Source organism: Conger conger, unplaced genomic scaffold (genome assembly GCF_963514075.1).
Source record: "Conger conger unplaced genomic scaffold, fConCon1.1 SCAFFOLD_37, whole genome shotgun sequence".
NCBI lineage: Eukaryota > Metazoa > Chordata > Actinopteri > Anguilliformes > Congridae > Conger > Conger conger.
The window spans coordinates 299747-316223 of record NW_026890511.1 but is presented as its reverse complement, the minus strand read 5'-3'; positions in this window follow the sequence as shown (position 1 = coordinate 316223).

The following is a 16477-nucleotide window of genomic DNA, read 5'->3' as shown; positions in this document are numbered from 1 at the left end:
ACTCCACTCAGCCTGGGCACCTCCAATCCACTCAGCCTGGGCACATTCTCTCCACTCAGCCTGGGCACATTCACTCCACTCAGCCTGGGCACATTCACTCCACTCAGCCTGGGCACATTCACTCCACTCAGCCAGGGCACATTCACTCCACTCAGCCTGGGCACTTCCAGTCCCACTCTGCCCAGGAACCTCCACTCCCACTCTGACTGGGAACCTCCGCTACTCCTCTCCACACCCGGCTCTCCACCCGACTCGCGGGGGCCCACTCTTAAGCCCTCCCGCCGCAAGTTATAGGCCCTTTGCCCGGGCGGAAAGTGAACCGCGGAACTGTGTCCCGCCCTCAATTCTCGTCCGATCGGAACGCGGTTTGGACCCGTTCTCCTGGGCGGCCTCGCAGCCCCTCTAGACCCAGCCAGTTAGCTCCAAGGGGCCGCCCCGAGCACGGGGAGGTGTGACACTTGACGCTTTGGCGCAACGGTGCCCGCGCCACGAGCCAAAAAGCGCCCCCCTCTCTCCGCGCCCATTCAAGGCGATGGGGAAACGCACGTTTCGGGCTCCGGCGGCCGGGCACATTCACTCCACTCTGTCTAGGCACATTGACTCCCATTCAGCCTGGGCACATTCACTCCACTCCGCCTGGGCACTTCCAGTCCCACTCTGCCTGGGAACCTGCACTCCACTCGGCCTGGGCACCTCCACTCCACTCAGCCTGGGCACATTCACTCCACTCAGCCTGGGCACCTCCACTCCATTCAGCCTGGGCACATTCACTCCACTCAGCCTCGGCACTTTCAGTCACACTCTGCCTGGGAACCTGCACTCCACTCAGCCTGGGCACTTCCAATCCCACTCTGCCTGGGCACATTCACTCCACTCAGCCTTGGCACTTCCAGTCCCACTCTGCCAGGGAACCCCAACTCCACTCAGCCTGGGCACCTCCACTCCACTCAGCCTGGGCACATTCACTCCACTCAGCCTGGGCACTTCCAGTCCCACTCTGCCTGGGAACCTGCACTCCACTCGGCCTGGGCACCTCCACTCCACTCAGCCTGGGCACATTCACTCCACTCAGCCAGGGCACTTCCAGTCCCTCTCTGCCTGGGAACCCCAACTCCACTCAGCCTGGGCACCTCCACTCCACTCAGCCTGGGCACATTCACTCCACTTTGTCTAGGCACATTGACTCCCATTCAGCCTGGGAACATTCACTCCACTCAGCCTGGGCACATTCACTCCACTCAGCCTGGGCACTTCCAGTCCCACTCTGCCTGGGAACCTGCACTCCACTCAGCCTGGGCACCTCCAATCCACTCAGCCTGGGTACATTCTCTCCAGTCAGCCAGGGCACATTCACTCCACTCAGCCAGGGCACATTCACTCCACTCAGCCTGGCCACATTCACTCCACTCAGCCAGGGCACATTCACTCCACTCAGCCTGGGCACTTCCAGTCCCACTCTGCCCAGGAACCTCCACTTTCACTCTGACTGGGAACCTCCGCTACTCCTCTCCACACCCGGCTCTCCACCCGACTCGCGGGGGCCCACTCTTAAGCCCTCCCGCCGCAAGTTATAGGCCCTTTGCCCGGGCGGAAAGTGAACCGCGGAACTGTGTCCCGCCCTCAATTCTCGTCCGATCGGAACGCGGTTTGGACCCGTTCTCCTGGGCGGCCTCGCAGCCCCTCCAGACCCTGCTAGTTAGCTCCAAGGGGCCGCCCCGAGCACGGGGAGGTGTGACACTTGACGCTTTGGCGCAACGGTGCCCGCGCCACGAGCCAAAAAGCGCCCCCCTCTCTCCGCGCCCATTCAAGGCAATGGGGAAACGCACGTTTCGGGCTCCGGCGGCCGGGCACATTCACTCCACTCTGTCTAGGCACATTGACTCCCATTCAGCCTGGGCACATTCACTCCACTCCGCCTGGGCACTGCCAGTCCCACTCTGCCTGGGAACCTGCACTCCACTCGGCCTGGGCACCTCCACTCCACTCAGCCTGGGCACATTCACTCCACTCAGCCTGTGCACTTCCAATCCCACTCTGCCTGGGAACCTGCACTCCACTCAGCCTGGGCACCTCCACTCAGCCTGGGCACCTCCACTCCATTCAGCCGGGGCACATTCACTCCACTCAGCCTGGGCACTTTCAGTCACACTCTGCCAGGGAACCCCAACTCCACTCAGCCTGGGCACTTCCAGTCCCACTCTGCCTGGGAACCTGCACTCCACTCAGCCTGGGCACCTCCAATCCACTCAGCCTGGGCACATTCTCTCCAGTCAGCCTGGGCACATTCACTCCACTCAGCCTGGGCACATTCACTCCACTCAGCCTGGGCACATTCACTCCACTCAGCCAGGGCACATTCACTCCACTCAGCCTGGGCACTTCCAGTCCCACTCTGCCTCGGAACCTGCACTCCACTCGGCCTGGGCACCTCCACTCCACTCAGCCTGGGCACATTCACTCCACTCAGCCTGGGCACTTCCAATCCCACTCTGCCTGGGAACCTGCACTCCACTCAGCCTGGGCACCTCCACTCAGCCTGGGCACCTCCACTCCATTCAGCCTGGGCACATTCACTCCACTCAGCCTCGGCACTTTCAGTCACACTCTGCCTGGGAACCTGCACTCCACTCAGCCTGGGCACCTCCAATCCACTCAGCCTGGGCACATTCTCTCCAGTCAGCCTGGGCACATTCACTCCACTCAGCCTGGGCACATTCACTCCACTCAGCCTGGGCACATTCACTCCACTCAGCCAGGGCACATTCACTCCACTCAGCCTGGGCACTTCCAGTCCCACTCTGCCTGGGAACCTGCACTCCACTCGGCCTGGGCACCTCCACTCCACTCAGCCTGGGCACATTCACTCCACTCAGCCTGGGCACTTCCAATCCCACTCTGCCTGGGAACCTGCACTCCACTCAGCCTGGGCACCTCCACTCAGCCTGGGCACCTCCACTCCATTCAGCCTGGGCACATTCACTCCACTCAGCCTGGGCACTTTCAGTCACACTCTGCCTGGGAACCTGCACTCCACTCGGCCTGGGCATCTCCACTCCACTCAGCCTGGGCACATTCACTCCACTCAGCCTTGGCACTTCCAGTCCCACTCTGCCAGGGAACCCCAACTCCACTCAGCCTGGGCACCTCCACTCCACTCAGCCTGGGCACATTCACTCCACTCAGCCTGGGCACTTCCAGTCCCACTCTGCCTGGGAACCTGCACTCCACTCAGCCTGGGCACCTCCACTCAGCCTGGGCACCTCCACTCCATTCAGCCTGGGCACATTCACTCCACTCAGCCTGGGCACTTTCAGTCACACTCTGCCTGGGAACCTGCACTCCACTCGGCCTGGGCATCTCCACTCCACTCAGCCTGGGCACATTCACTCCACTCAGCCTGGGCACTTTCAGTCCCACTCTGCCTGGGAACCTCCACTCCACTCAGCCTGGGCACATTCACTCCACTCAGCCTGGGCACATTCACTCCACTCAGCCTTGGCACTTCCAGTCCCACTCTGCCAGGGAACCCCAACTCCACTCAGCCTGGGCACCTCCACTCCACTCAGCCTGGGCACATTCACTCCACTCAGCCTGGGCACCTCCAATCCACTCAGCTTGGGCACATTCTCTCCACTCAGCCTGGGCACATTCACTCCACTCAGCCTGGGCACATTCACTCCACTCAGCCTGGGCACATTCAGTCCACTCAGCCTGGGAACCTGCACTCCTCTCAGCCTGGGCACCTGCACTCCACTCAGCCCGGGTACATTACTCCACTCAGCCTGGGCACTTCCAATCCCACTCTGCCTGGGCACATTCACTCCACTCAGCCTGGGCACATTCACTCCACTCAGCCTGGGCACTTCCAGTCCCACTCTGCTGGGAACCTGCACTCCACTCAGCCTGGGCACTTCCAATCCCACTCTGCCTGGGCACATTCACTCCACTCAGCCTGGGCACATTCACTCCACTCAGCCTTGGCACTTCCAGTCCCACTCTGCCAGGGAACCCCAACTCCACTCAGCCTGGGCACCTCCACTCCACTCAGCCTGGGCACATTCACTCCACTCAGCCTGGGCACTTCCAATCCCACTCTGCCTGGGTGCCTGCACTCCACTCAGCCTGGGCACCTCCACTCCACTCAGCCTGGCCACATTCACTCCACGCAGCCTGGGCACATTCACTCCACTCAGCCAGGGCACTTCCAGTCCCTCTCTGCCTGGGAACCCCAACTCCACTCAGCCTGGGCACCTCCTCTCCACTCAGCCTGGGCACATTCACTCCACTCTGTCTAGGCACATTGACTCCCATTCAGCCTGGGCACATTCACTCCACTCAGCCAGGGCACTTCCAGTCCCTCTCTGCCTGGGAACCCCAACTCCACTCTGCCTGGGCACCTCCACTCCACTCAGCCGGGGCACATTCACTCCACTCAGCGTTGGCACTTCCAGTCCCACTCTGCCCAGGAACCTCCACTCCCACTCTGACTGGGAACCTCCACTCCACTCAGCCTGGGCACATTCACTCCACTCAGCCTGGGCACTTCCAGTCCCACTCTGCCTGAGAACCTGCACTCCACTCGGCCTGGGCACCTCCACTCCACTCAGCCTGGGCACATTCACTCCACTCAGCCTGGGCACTTCCAATCCCACTCTGCCTGGGTGCCTGCGCTCTACTCAGCCTGGGCACCTCCACTCCACTCAGCCTGGGCACATTCTCTCCAGTCAGCCTGGGCACATTCACTCCACTCAGCCTGGGCACATTCACTCCACTCAGCCTGGGCACATTCACTCCACTCAGCCAGGGCACATTCACTCCACTCAGCCTGGGCACTTCCAGTCCCACTCTGCCTCGGAACCTGCACTCCACTCGGCCTGGGCACCTCCACTCCACTCAGCCTGGGCACATTCACTCCACTCAGCCTGGGCACTTCCAATCCCACTCTGCCTGGGAACCTGCACTCCACTCAGCCTGGGCACCTCCACTCAGCCTGGGCACCTCCACTCCATTCAGCCTGGGCACATTCACTCCACTCAGCCTCGGCACTTTCAGTCACACTCTGCCTGGGAACCTGCACTCCACTCAGCCTGGGCACCTCCAATCCACTCAGCCTGGGCACATTCTCTCCAGTCAGCCTGGGCACATTCACTCCACTCAGCCTGGGCACATTCACTCCACTCAGCCTGGGCACATTCACTCCACTCAGCCAGGGCACATTCACTCCACTCAGCCTGGGCACTTCCAGTCCCACTCTGCCTGGGAACCTGCACTCCACTCGGCCTGGGCACCTCCACTCCACTCAGCCTGGGCACATTCACTCCACTCAGCCTGGGCACTTCCAATCCCACTCTGCCTGGGAACCTGCACTCCACTCAGCCTGGGCACCTCCACTCAGCCTGGGCACCTCCACTCCATTCAGCCTGGGCACATTCACTCCACTCAGCCTGGGCACTTTCAGTCACACTCTGCCTGGGAACCTGCACTCCACTCGGCCTGGGCATCTCCACTCCACTCAGCCTGGGCACATTCACTCCACTCAGCCTTGGCACTTCCAGTCCCACTCTGCCAGGGAACCCCAACTCCACTCAGCCTGGGCACCTCCACTCCACTCAGCCTGGGCACATTCACTCCACTCAGCCTGGGCACTTCCAGTCCCACTCTGCCTGGGAACCTGCACTCCACTCAGCCTGGGCACCTCCACTCAGCCTGGGCACCTCCACTCCATTCAGCCTGGGCACATTCACTCCACTCAGCCTGGGCACTTTCAGTCACACTCTGCCTGGGAACCTGCACTCCACTCGGCCTGGGCATCTCCACTCCACTCAGCCTGGGCACATTCACTCCACTCAGCCTGGGCACTTTCAGTCCCACTCTGCCTGGGAACCTCCACTCCACTCAGCCTGGGCACATTCACTCCACTCAGCCTGGGCACTTCCAATCCCACTCTGCCTGGGAACCTGCACTCCACTCAGCCTGGGCCCCTCCACTCCACTCAGCCTGGGTACATTCACTCCACTCAGCCTGGGCACTTCTAATCCCACTCTGCCTGGGAACCTGCACTCCACTCAGCCTGGGCACCTCCACTCAGCCTGGGCACCTCCACTCCATTCAGCCTGGGCACATTCACTCCACTCAGCCTGGGCACTTCCAGTCCCACTCTGCTGGGAACCTGCACTCCACTCAGCCTGGGCTCCTCCACTCCACTCAGCCTGGGTACCTTCACTCCACTCAGCCTTGGCACTTCCAGTCCCACTCTGCCAGGGAACCCCAACTCCACTCAGCCTGGGCACCTCCACTCCACTCAGCCTGGGCACATTCACTCCACTCAGCCTGGACACTTCCAATCCCACTCTGCCAGGGAACCTACACTCCACTCAGCCTGGGCACCTCCACTCCAATCTTCCTGGGCACATTCACTCCACTCAGCCTGGGCACTTTCAGTCCCACTCTGCCTGGGAACCTGCACTCCACTCGGCCTGGGCACCTCCACTCCACTCAGCCTGGGCACATTCACTCCACTCAGCCTTGGCACTTCCAGTCCCACTCTGCCAGGGAACCCCAACTCCACTCAGCCTGGGCACCTCCACTCCACTCAGCCTGGGCACATTCAGTCCACTCAGCCTGGGCACTTCCAGTCCCACTCTGCCTGGGAACCTGCACTCCACTCGGCCTGGGCACCTCCACTCCACTCAGCCTGGGCACATTCACTCCACTCAGCCTGGGCACTTCCAATCCCACTCTGCCTGGGAACCTGCACTCCACTCAGCCTGGGCACCTCCACTCCACTCAGCCTGGGCACATTCACTCCACTCAGCCTGGGCACATTCACTCCACTCAGCCTGGGCACTTCCAGTCCCACTCTACTGGGAACCTGCACTCCACTCAGCCTGGGCACCTCCACTCCACTCAGCCTGGGCACATTCACTGCACTCAGCCTGGGCACTTCCAATCCCACTCTGCCAGGGAACCTGCACTCCACTCAGCCTGGGCACCTCCACTCCATTCAGCCTGGGCACATTCACTCCACTCAGCCTGGGTACATTCACTCCACTCAGCCTTGGCACTTCCAGTCCCACTCTGCCAGGGAACCCACACTCCACTCAGCCTGGGCACCTCCACTCCACTCAGCCTGGGCACATTCACTCCACTCAGCCTGGGCACTTCCAATCCCACTCTGCCCGGGAACCAGCACTCCACTCGGCCTTGGCACCTCCACTCCACTCAGCCTGGGCACATTCACTCCACTCAACCTGGGCACATTCACTCCACTCAGCCTGGGCACATTCACTCCACTCAGCCTGGGCACTTCCAGTCCCACTCTGCCCAGGAACCTCCACTCCCACTCTGCCTGGGAACCTCCACTCCACTCAGCCTGGGTACATTCACTCCACTCAGCCTTGGCACTTCCAGTCCCACTCTGCCAGGGAACCCCAACTCCACTCATCCTGGGCACCTCCAATCCACTCAGCCTGGGCACATTCTCTCCAGTCAGCCTGGGCACATTCACTCCACTCAGCCTGGGCACATTCACTCCACTCAGCCTGGGCACATTCACTCCACTCAGCCAGGGCACATTCACTCCACTCAGCCTGGGCACTTCCAGTCCCACTCTGCCTGGGAACCTGCACTCCACTCGGCCTGGGCACCTCCACTCCACTCAGCCTGGGCACATTCACTCCACTCAGCCTGGGCACTTCCAATCCCACTCTGCCTGGGAACCTGCACTCCACTCAGCCTGGGCACCTCCACTCAGCCTGGGCACCTCCACTCCATTCAGCCTGGGCACATTCACTCCACTCAGCCTGGGCACTTTCAGTCACACTCTGCCTGGGAACCTGCACTCCACTCGGCCTGGGCATCTCCACTCCACTCAGCCTGGGCACATTCACTCCACTCAGCCTTGGCACTTCCAGTCCCACTCTGCCAGGGAACCCCAACTCCACTCAGCCTGGGCACCTCCACCCCACTCAGCCTGGGCACATTCACTCCACTCAGCCTGGGCACTTCCAGTCCCACTCTGCCTGGGAACCTGCACTCCACTCGGCCTGTGCACCTCCACTCCACTCAGCCTGGGCACATTCACTCCACTCAGCCTGGGCACTTCCAATCCCACTCTGCCTGGGTGCCTTCACTCCACTCAGCCTGGGCACCTCCACTCCACTCAGCCTGGCCACATTCACTCCACTCAGCCAGAGCACATTCACTCCACTCAGCCTGGGCACTTCCAGTCCCACTCTGCCCAGGAACCTCCACTCCCACTCTGACTGGGAACCTCCGCTACTCCTCTCCACACCCGGCTCTCCACCCGACTCGCGGGGGCCCACTCTTAAGCCCTCCCGCCGCAAGTTATAGGCCCTTTGCCCGGGCGGAAAGTGAACCGCGGAACTGTCTCCCACCCTCAATTCTCGTCCGATCGGAACGCGGTTTGGACCCGTTCTCCTGGGCGGCCTCGCAGCCCCTCCAGACCCAGCCAGTTAGCTCCAAGGGGCCGCCCCGAGCACGGGGGTGGGTGACACTTGACGCTTTGGCGCAACGGTGCCCGCGCCACGAGCCAAAAAGCGCCCCCCTCTCTCCGCGCCCATTCAAGGCAATGGGGAAACGCACGTTTCGGGCTCCGGCGGCCGGGCACATTCACTCCACTCTGTCTAGGCACATTGACTCCCATTCAGCCTGGGCACATTCACTCCACTCCGCCTGGGCACTTCCAGTCCCACTCTGCCTGGGAACCTGCACTCCACTCGGCCTGGGCACCTCCACTCCACTCAGCCTGGGCACATTCACTGCACTCAGCCTGGGCACTTCCAATCCCACTCTGCCTTGGAACCTGCACTCCTCTCAGCCTGGGCACCTGCACTCCACTCAGCCTGGGTACATTACTCCACTCAGCCTGGGCACTTCCAATCCCACTCTGCCTGGGAACCAGCACTCCACTCAGCCTGGGCACCTCCACTCCACTCAGCCTGGGTACATTCACTCCACTCAGCCTTGGCACTTCCAGTCCCACTCTGCCAGGGAACCCCAACTCCACTCAGCCTGGGCACCTCCACTCCACTCAGCCTGGGCACATTCACTCCACTCAGCCTGGGCACTTCCAATCCCACTCTGCCTGGGAACCTGCACTCCACTCAGCCTGGGCACCTCCACTCCACTCAGCCTGGGTACTTCCAATCCCACTCTGCTGGGAACCTTCACTCCACTCAGCCTGGGAACCTCCAGTCCACGCAGCCTGGGCACATTCACTCCTCTCAGCCAGGGCACTTCCAGTCCCTCTCTGCCTGGGAACCCCAACTCCACTCAGCCTGGGCACCTCCACTCCACTCAGCCTGGGCACATTCACTCGACTCTGTCTAGGCACATTGACTCCCATTCAGCCTGGGCACATTCACTCCACTCCGCCTGGGCACTTCCAGTCCCACTCTGCGTGGGAACCTGCACTCCACTCGGCCTGGGCACCTCCACTCCACTCAGCCTGGGCACATTCACTCCACTCAGCCTGGGCACTTCCAATCCCACTCTGCCTGGGAACCTGCACTCCACTCAGCCTGGGCACCTCCACTCCACTCAGCCTGGGCACATTCACTCCACTCTGCCTGGGCACATTCACTCCACTCAGCCTGGGCACATTCACTCCACTCAGCCTGGGCACATTCACTCCACTCCGCCTCGGCACTTCCAGTCCCACTCTGCCTGGGAACCTGCACTCCACTCGGTCTGGGCACCTCCACTCCACTCAGCCTGGGCACATTCACTCCACTCAGCCTTGGCACTTCCAGTCCCACTCTGCCAGGGAACCCCAACTCCACTCGGCCTGGGCACCTCCACTCCACTCAGCCTGGGCCCATTCACTCCACTCAGCCTGGGCACTTCCAATCCCACTCTGCCTGGGAACCTGCACTCCACTCAGCCTGGGCACCTGCACTCCACTCAGCCTGGGTACATTACTCCACTCAGCCTGGGCACTTCCAATCCCACTCTGCCTGGGAACCTGCACTCCACTCAGCCTGGGCACCTCCACTCCACTCAGCCGGGGCACATTCACTCCACTCAGCGTTGGCACTTCCAGTCCCACTCTGCCAGGGAAACCCAACTCCACTCAGCCTGGGCACCTCCACTCCACTCAGCCTGGGCACATTCACTCCACTCACCGTTGGCACTTCCAGTCCCACTCTGCCAGGGAACCCCAACTCTACTCAGCCTGGGCACCTCCACTCCACTCAGCCTGGGCACATTCACTCCACTCAGCCTGGGCACTTCCAATCCCACTCTGCCTGGGAACCTGCACTCCACTCAGCCTGGGCCCCTCCACTCCACTCAGCCTGGGTACATTCACTCCACTCAGCCTGGGCACTTCTAATCCCACTCTGCCTGGGAACCTGCACTCCACTCAGCCTGGGCACCTCCACTCAGCCTGGGCACCTCCACTCCATTCAGCCTGGGAACATTCACTCCACTCAGCCTGGGCACTTCCAGTCCCACTCTGCTGGGAACCTGCACTCCACTCAGCCTGGGCACCTCCACTCCACTCAGCCTGGGTACCTTCACTCCACTCAGCCTTGGCACTTCCAGTCCCACTCTGCCAGGGAACCCCAACTCCACTCAGCCTGGGCACCTCCACTCCACTCAGCCTGGGCACATTCACTCCACTCAGCCTGGACACTTCCAATCCCACTCTGCCAGGGAACCTGCACTCCACTCAGCCTGAGCACCTCCACTCCAACTTCCTGGGCACATTCACTCCACTCAGCCTGGGCACTTTCAGTCCCACTCTGCCTGGGAACCTGCACTCCACTCGGCCTGGGCACCTCCACTCCACTCAGCCTGGGCAGATTCACTCCACTCAGCCTTGGCACTTCCAGTCCCACTCTGCCAGGGAACCCCAACTCCACTCAGCCTGGGCACCTCCACTCCACTCAGCCTGGGCACATTCAGTCCACTCAGCCTGGGCACTTCCAGTCCCACTCTGCCTGGGAACCTGCACTCCACTCGGCCTGGGCACCTCCACTCCACTCAGCCTGGGCACATTCACTCCACTCCGCCTGGGCACTTCCAATCCCACTCTGCCTGGGTGCCTGCACTCTACTCAGCCTGGGCACCTCCACTCCACTCAGCCTGGGCACATTCACTCCACTCAGCCAGGGCACATTCACTCCACTCAGCCTGGGCACTTCCAGTCCCACTCTGCCCAGGAACCTCCACTCCCACTCTGACTGGGAACCTCCGCTACTCCTCTCCACACCCGGCTCTCCACCCGACTCGCGGGGGCCCACTCTTAAGCCCTCCCGCCGCAAGTTATAGGCCCTTTGCCCGGGCGGAAAGTGAACCGCGGAACTGTGTCCCGCCCTCAATTCTCGTCCGATCGGAACGCGGTTTGGACCCGTTCTCCTGGGCGGCCTCGCAGCCCCTCCAAACCCCGCTAGTTAGCTCCAAGGGGCCGCCCCGAGCACGGGGAGGTGTGACACTTGACGCTTTGGCGCAACGGTGACCGCGCCACGAGCCAAAAAGTGCCCCCCTCTCTCCGCGCCCATTCAAGGCAATGGGGAAACGCACGTTTCGGGCTCCGGCGGCCGGGCACATTCACTCCACTCTGTCTAGGCACATTGACTCCCATTCAGCCTGGGCACATTCACTCCACTCCGCCTGGGCACTTCCAGTCCCACTCTGCCTGGGAACCTGCACTCCACTCGGCCTGGGCACCTCCACTCCACTCAGCCTGGGCACATTCACTCCACTCACCGTTGGCACTTCCAGTCCCACTCTGCCAGGGAACCCCAACTCTACTCAGCCTGGGCACCTCCACTCCACTCAGCCTGGGCACATTCACTCCACTCAGCCTGGGCACTTCCAATCCCACTCTGCCTGGGAACCTGCACTCCACTCAGCCTGGGCCCCTCCACTCCACTCAGCCTGGGTACATTCACTCCACTCAGCCTGGGCACTTCCAATCCCACTCTGCCTGGGAACCTGCACTCCACTCAGCCTGGGCACCTCCACTCAGCCTGGGCACCTCCACTCCATTCAGCCTGGGCACATTCACTCCACTCAGCCTGGGCACTTCCAGTCCCACTCTGCTGGGAACCTGCACTTTACTCAGCCTGGGCACCTCCACTCCACTCAGCCTGGGTACCTTCACTCCACTCAGCCTTGGCACTTCCATTCCCACTCTGCCAGGGAACCCCAACTCCACTCAGCCTGGGCACCTCCACTCCACTCAGCCTGGGCACATTCACTCCACTCCGCCTGGGCACTTCCAGTCCCACTCTGCCTGGGAACCTGCACTCCACTCGGCCTGGGCACCTCCACTCCACTCAGCCTGGGCACATTCACTCCACTCACCGTTGGCACTTCCAGTCCCACTCTGCCAGGGAACCCCAACTCTACTCAGCCTGGGCACCTCCACTCCACTCAGCCTGGGCACATTCACTCCACTCAGCCTGGGCACTTCCAATCCCACTCTGCCTGGGAACCTGCACTCCACTCAGCCTGGGCCCCTCCACTCCACTCAGCCTGGGTACATTCACTCCACTCAGCCTGGGCACTTCCAATCCCACTCTGCCTGGGAACCTGCACTCCACTCAGCCTGGGCACCTCCACTCAGCCTGGGCACCTCCACTCCATTCAGCCTGGGCACATTCACTCCACTCAGCCTGGGCACTTCCAGTCCCACTCTGCTGGGAACCTGCACTTTACTCAGCCTGGGCACCTCCACTCCACTCAGCCTGGGTACCTTCACTCCACTCAGCCTTGGCACTTCCATTCCCACTCTGCCAGGGAACCCCAACTCCACTCAGCCTGGGCACCTCCACTCCACTCAGCCTGGGCACATTCACTCCACTCCGCCTGGGCACTTCCAGTCCCACTCTGCCTGGGAACCTGCACTCCACTCGGCCTGGGCACCTCCACTCCACTCAGCCTGGGCACATTCACTCCACTCAGCCTGGGCACTTCCAATCCCACTCTGCCAGGGAACCTGCACTCCACTCAGCCTGGGCACATGCAATCCACTCAGCCTGGGGACATTCACTCCACTCAGCCTGGGCACTTCCAGTCCCACTCTGCCAGGGAACCCCAACTCTACTCAGCCTGGGCACCTCCACTCCACTCAGCCTGGGCACATTCACTCCACTCAGCCTGGGCACTTCCAATCCCACTCTGCCTGGGAACCTGCACTCCACTAAGCCTGGGCACCTCCACTCCACTCAGCCTGGGCACATTCACTCCACTCAGCCTGGGCACTTCCAGTCCCACTCTGCCAGGGAACCCCAACTCCACTCAGCCTGGGCACCTCCACTCCACTCAGCCTGGGCACATTCACTCCACTCAGCCTGGACACTTCCAATCCCACTCTGCCAGGGAACCTGCACTCCACTCAGCCTGAGCACCTCCACTCCAACTTCCTGGGCACATTCACTCCACTCAGCCTGGGCACTTTCAGTCCCACTCTGCCTGGGAACCTGCACTCCACTCGGCCTGGGCACCTCCACTCCACTCAGCCTGGGCAGATTCACTCCACTCAGCCTTGGCACTTCCAGTCCCACTCTGCCAGGGAACCCCAACTCCACTCAGCCTGGGCACCTCCACTCCACTCAGCCTGGGCACATTCAGTCCACTCAGCCTGGGCACTTCCAGTCCCACTCTGCCTGGGAACCTGCACTCCACTCGGCCTGGGCACCTCCACTCCACTCAGCCTGGGCACATTCACTCCACTCCGCCTGGGCACTTCCAATCCCACTCTGCCTGGGTGCCTGCACTCTACTCAGCCTGGGCACCTCCACTCCACTCAGCCTGGGCACATTCACTCCACTCAGCCAGGGCACATTCACTCCACTCAGCCTGGGCACTTCCAGTCCCACTCTGCCCAGGAACCTCCACTCCCACTCTGACTGGGAACCTCCGCTACTCCTCTCCACACCCGGCTCTCCACCCGACTCGCGGGGGCCCACTCTTAAGCCCTCCCGCCGCAAGTTATAGGCCCTTTGCCCGGGCGGAAAGTGAACCGCGGAACTGTGTCCCGCCCTCAATTCTCGTCCGATCGGAACGCGGTTTGGACCCGTTCTCCTGGGCGGCCTCGCAGCCCCTCCAAACCCCGCTAGTTAGCTCCAAGGGGCCGCCCCGAGCACGGGGAGGTGTGACACTTGACGCTTTGGCGCAACGGTGACCGCGCCACGAGCCAAAAAGTGCCCCCCTCTCTCCGCGCCCATTCAAGGCAATGGGGAAACGCACGTTTCGGGCTCCGGCGGCCGGGCACATTCACTCCACTCTGTCTAGGCACATTGACTCCCATTCAGCCTGGGCACATTCACTCCACTCCGCCTGGGCACTTCCAGTCCCACTCTGCCTGGGAACCTGCACTCCACTCGGCCTGGGCACCTCCACTCCACTCAGCCTGGGCACATTCACTCCACTCACCGTTGGCACTTCCAGTCCCACTCTGCCAGGGAACCCCAACTCTACTCAGCCTGGGCACCTCCACTCCACTCAGCCTGGGCACATTCACTCCACTCAGCCTGGGCACTTCCAATCCCACTCTGCCTGGGAACCTGCACTCCACTCAGCCTGGGCCCCTCCACTCCACTCAGCCTGGGTACATTCACTCCACTCAGCCTGGGCACTTCCAATCCCACTCTGCCTGGGAACCTGCACTCCACTCAGCCTGGGCACCTCCACTCAGCCTGGGCACCTCCACTCCATTCAGCCTGGGCACATTCACTCCACTCAGCCTGGGCACTTCCAGTCCCACTCTGCTGGGAACCTGCACTTTACTCAGCCTGGGCACCTCCACTCCACTCAGCCTGGGTACCTTCACTCCACTCAGCCTTGGCACTTCCATTCCCACTCTGCCAGGGAACCCCAACTCCACTCAGCCTGGGCACCTCCACTCCACTCAGCCTGGGCACATTCACTCCACTCCGCCTGGGCACTTCCAGTCCCACTCTGCCTGGGAACCTGCACTCCACTCGGCCTGGGCACCTCCACTCCACTCAGCCTGGGCACATTCACTCCACTCAGCCTGGGCACTTCCAATCCCACTCTGCCAGGGAACCTGCACTCCACTCAGCCTGGGCACATGCAATCCACTCAGCCTGGGGACATTCACTCCACTCAGCCTGGGCACTTCCAGTCCCACTCTGCCAGGGAACCCCAACTCTACTCAGCCTGGGCACCTCCACTCCACTCAGCCTGGGCACATTCACTCCACTCAGCCTGGGCACTTCCAATCCCACTCTGCCTGGGAACCTGCACTCCACTAAGCCTGGGCACCTCCACTCCACTCAGCCTGGGCACATTCACTCCACTCAGCCTGGGCACTTCCAGTCCCACTCTGCCTGGGAACCTGCAATCCACTCAACCTGGGCACATTCACTCCACTCAGCCAGGGCACATTCACTCCACTCAGCCTGGGCACTTCCAGTCCCACTCTGCCCAGGAACCTCCACTCCCACTCTGACTGGGAACCTCCGCTACTCCTCTCCACACCCGGCTCTCCACCCGACTCGCGGGGGCCCACTCTTAAGCCATCCCGCCGCAAGTTATAGGCCCTTTGCCCGGGCGGAAAGTGAACCGCGGAACTGTGTCCCGCCCTCAATTCTCGTCCGATCGGAACGCGGTTTGGACCCGTTCTCCTGGGCGGCCTCGCAGCCCCTCCAGACCCAGCCAGTTAGCTCCAAGGGGCCGCCCCGAGCACGGGGAGGGGTGACACTTGACGCTTTGGCGCAACGGTGCCCGCGCCACGAGCCAAAAAGCGCCCCCCTCTCTCCGCGCCCATTCAAGGCAATGGGGAAACGCACGTTTCGGGCTCCGGCGGCCGGGCACATTCACTCCACTCTGTCTAGGCACATTGACTCCCATTCAGCCTGGGCACATTCACTCCACTCCGCCTGGGCACTTCCAGTCCCACTCTGCCTGGGAACCTGCACTCCACTCGGCCTGGGCACCTCCACTCCACTCAGCCTGGGCACATTCACTGCACTCAGCCTGGGCACTTCCAATCCCACTCTGCCTTGGAACCTGCACTCCTCTCAGCCTGGGCACCTGCACTCCACTCAGCCTGGGTACATTACTCCACTCAGCCTGGGCACTCCAATCCCACTCTGCCTGGGAACCAGCACTCCACTCAGCCTGGGCACCTCCACTCCACTCAGCCTGGGTACATTCACTCCACTCAGCCTTGGCACTTCCAGTCCCACTCTGCCAGGGAACCCCAACTCCACTCAGCCTGGGCACCTCCACTCCACTCAGCCTGGGCACATTCACTCCACTCAGCCTGGGCACTTCCAATCCCACTCTGTCTGGGAACCTGCACTCCACTCAGCCTGGGCACCTCCACTCCACTCAGCCTGGGTACTTCCAATCCCACTCTGCTGGGAACCTTCACTCCACTCAGCCTGGGAACCTCCAGTCCACGCAGCCTGGGCACATTCCCTCCTCTCAGCCAGGGCACTTCCAGTCCCTCTCTGCCTGGGAACCCCAACTCCACTCA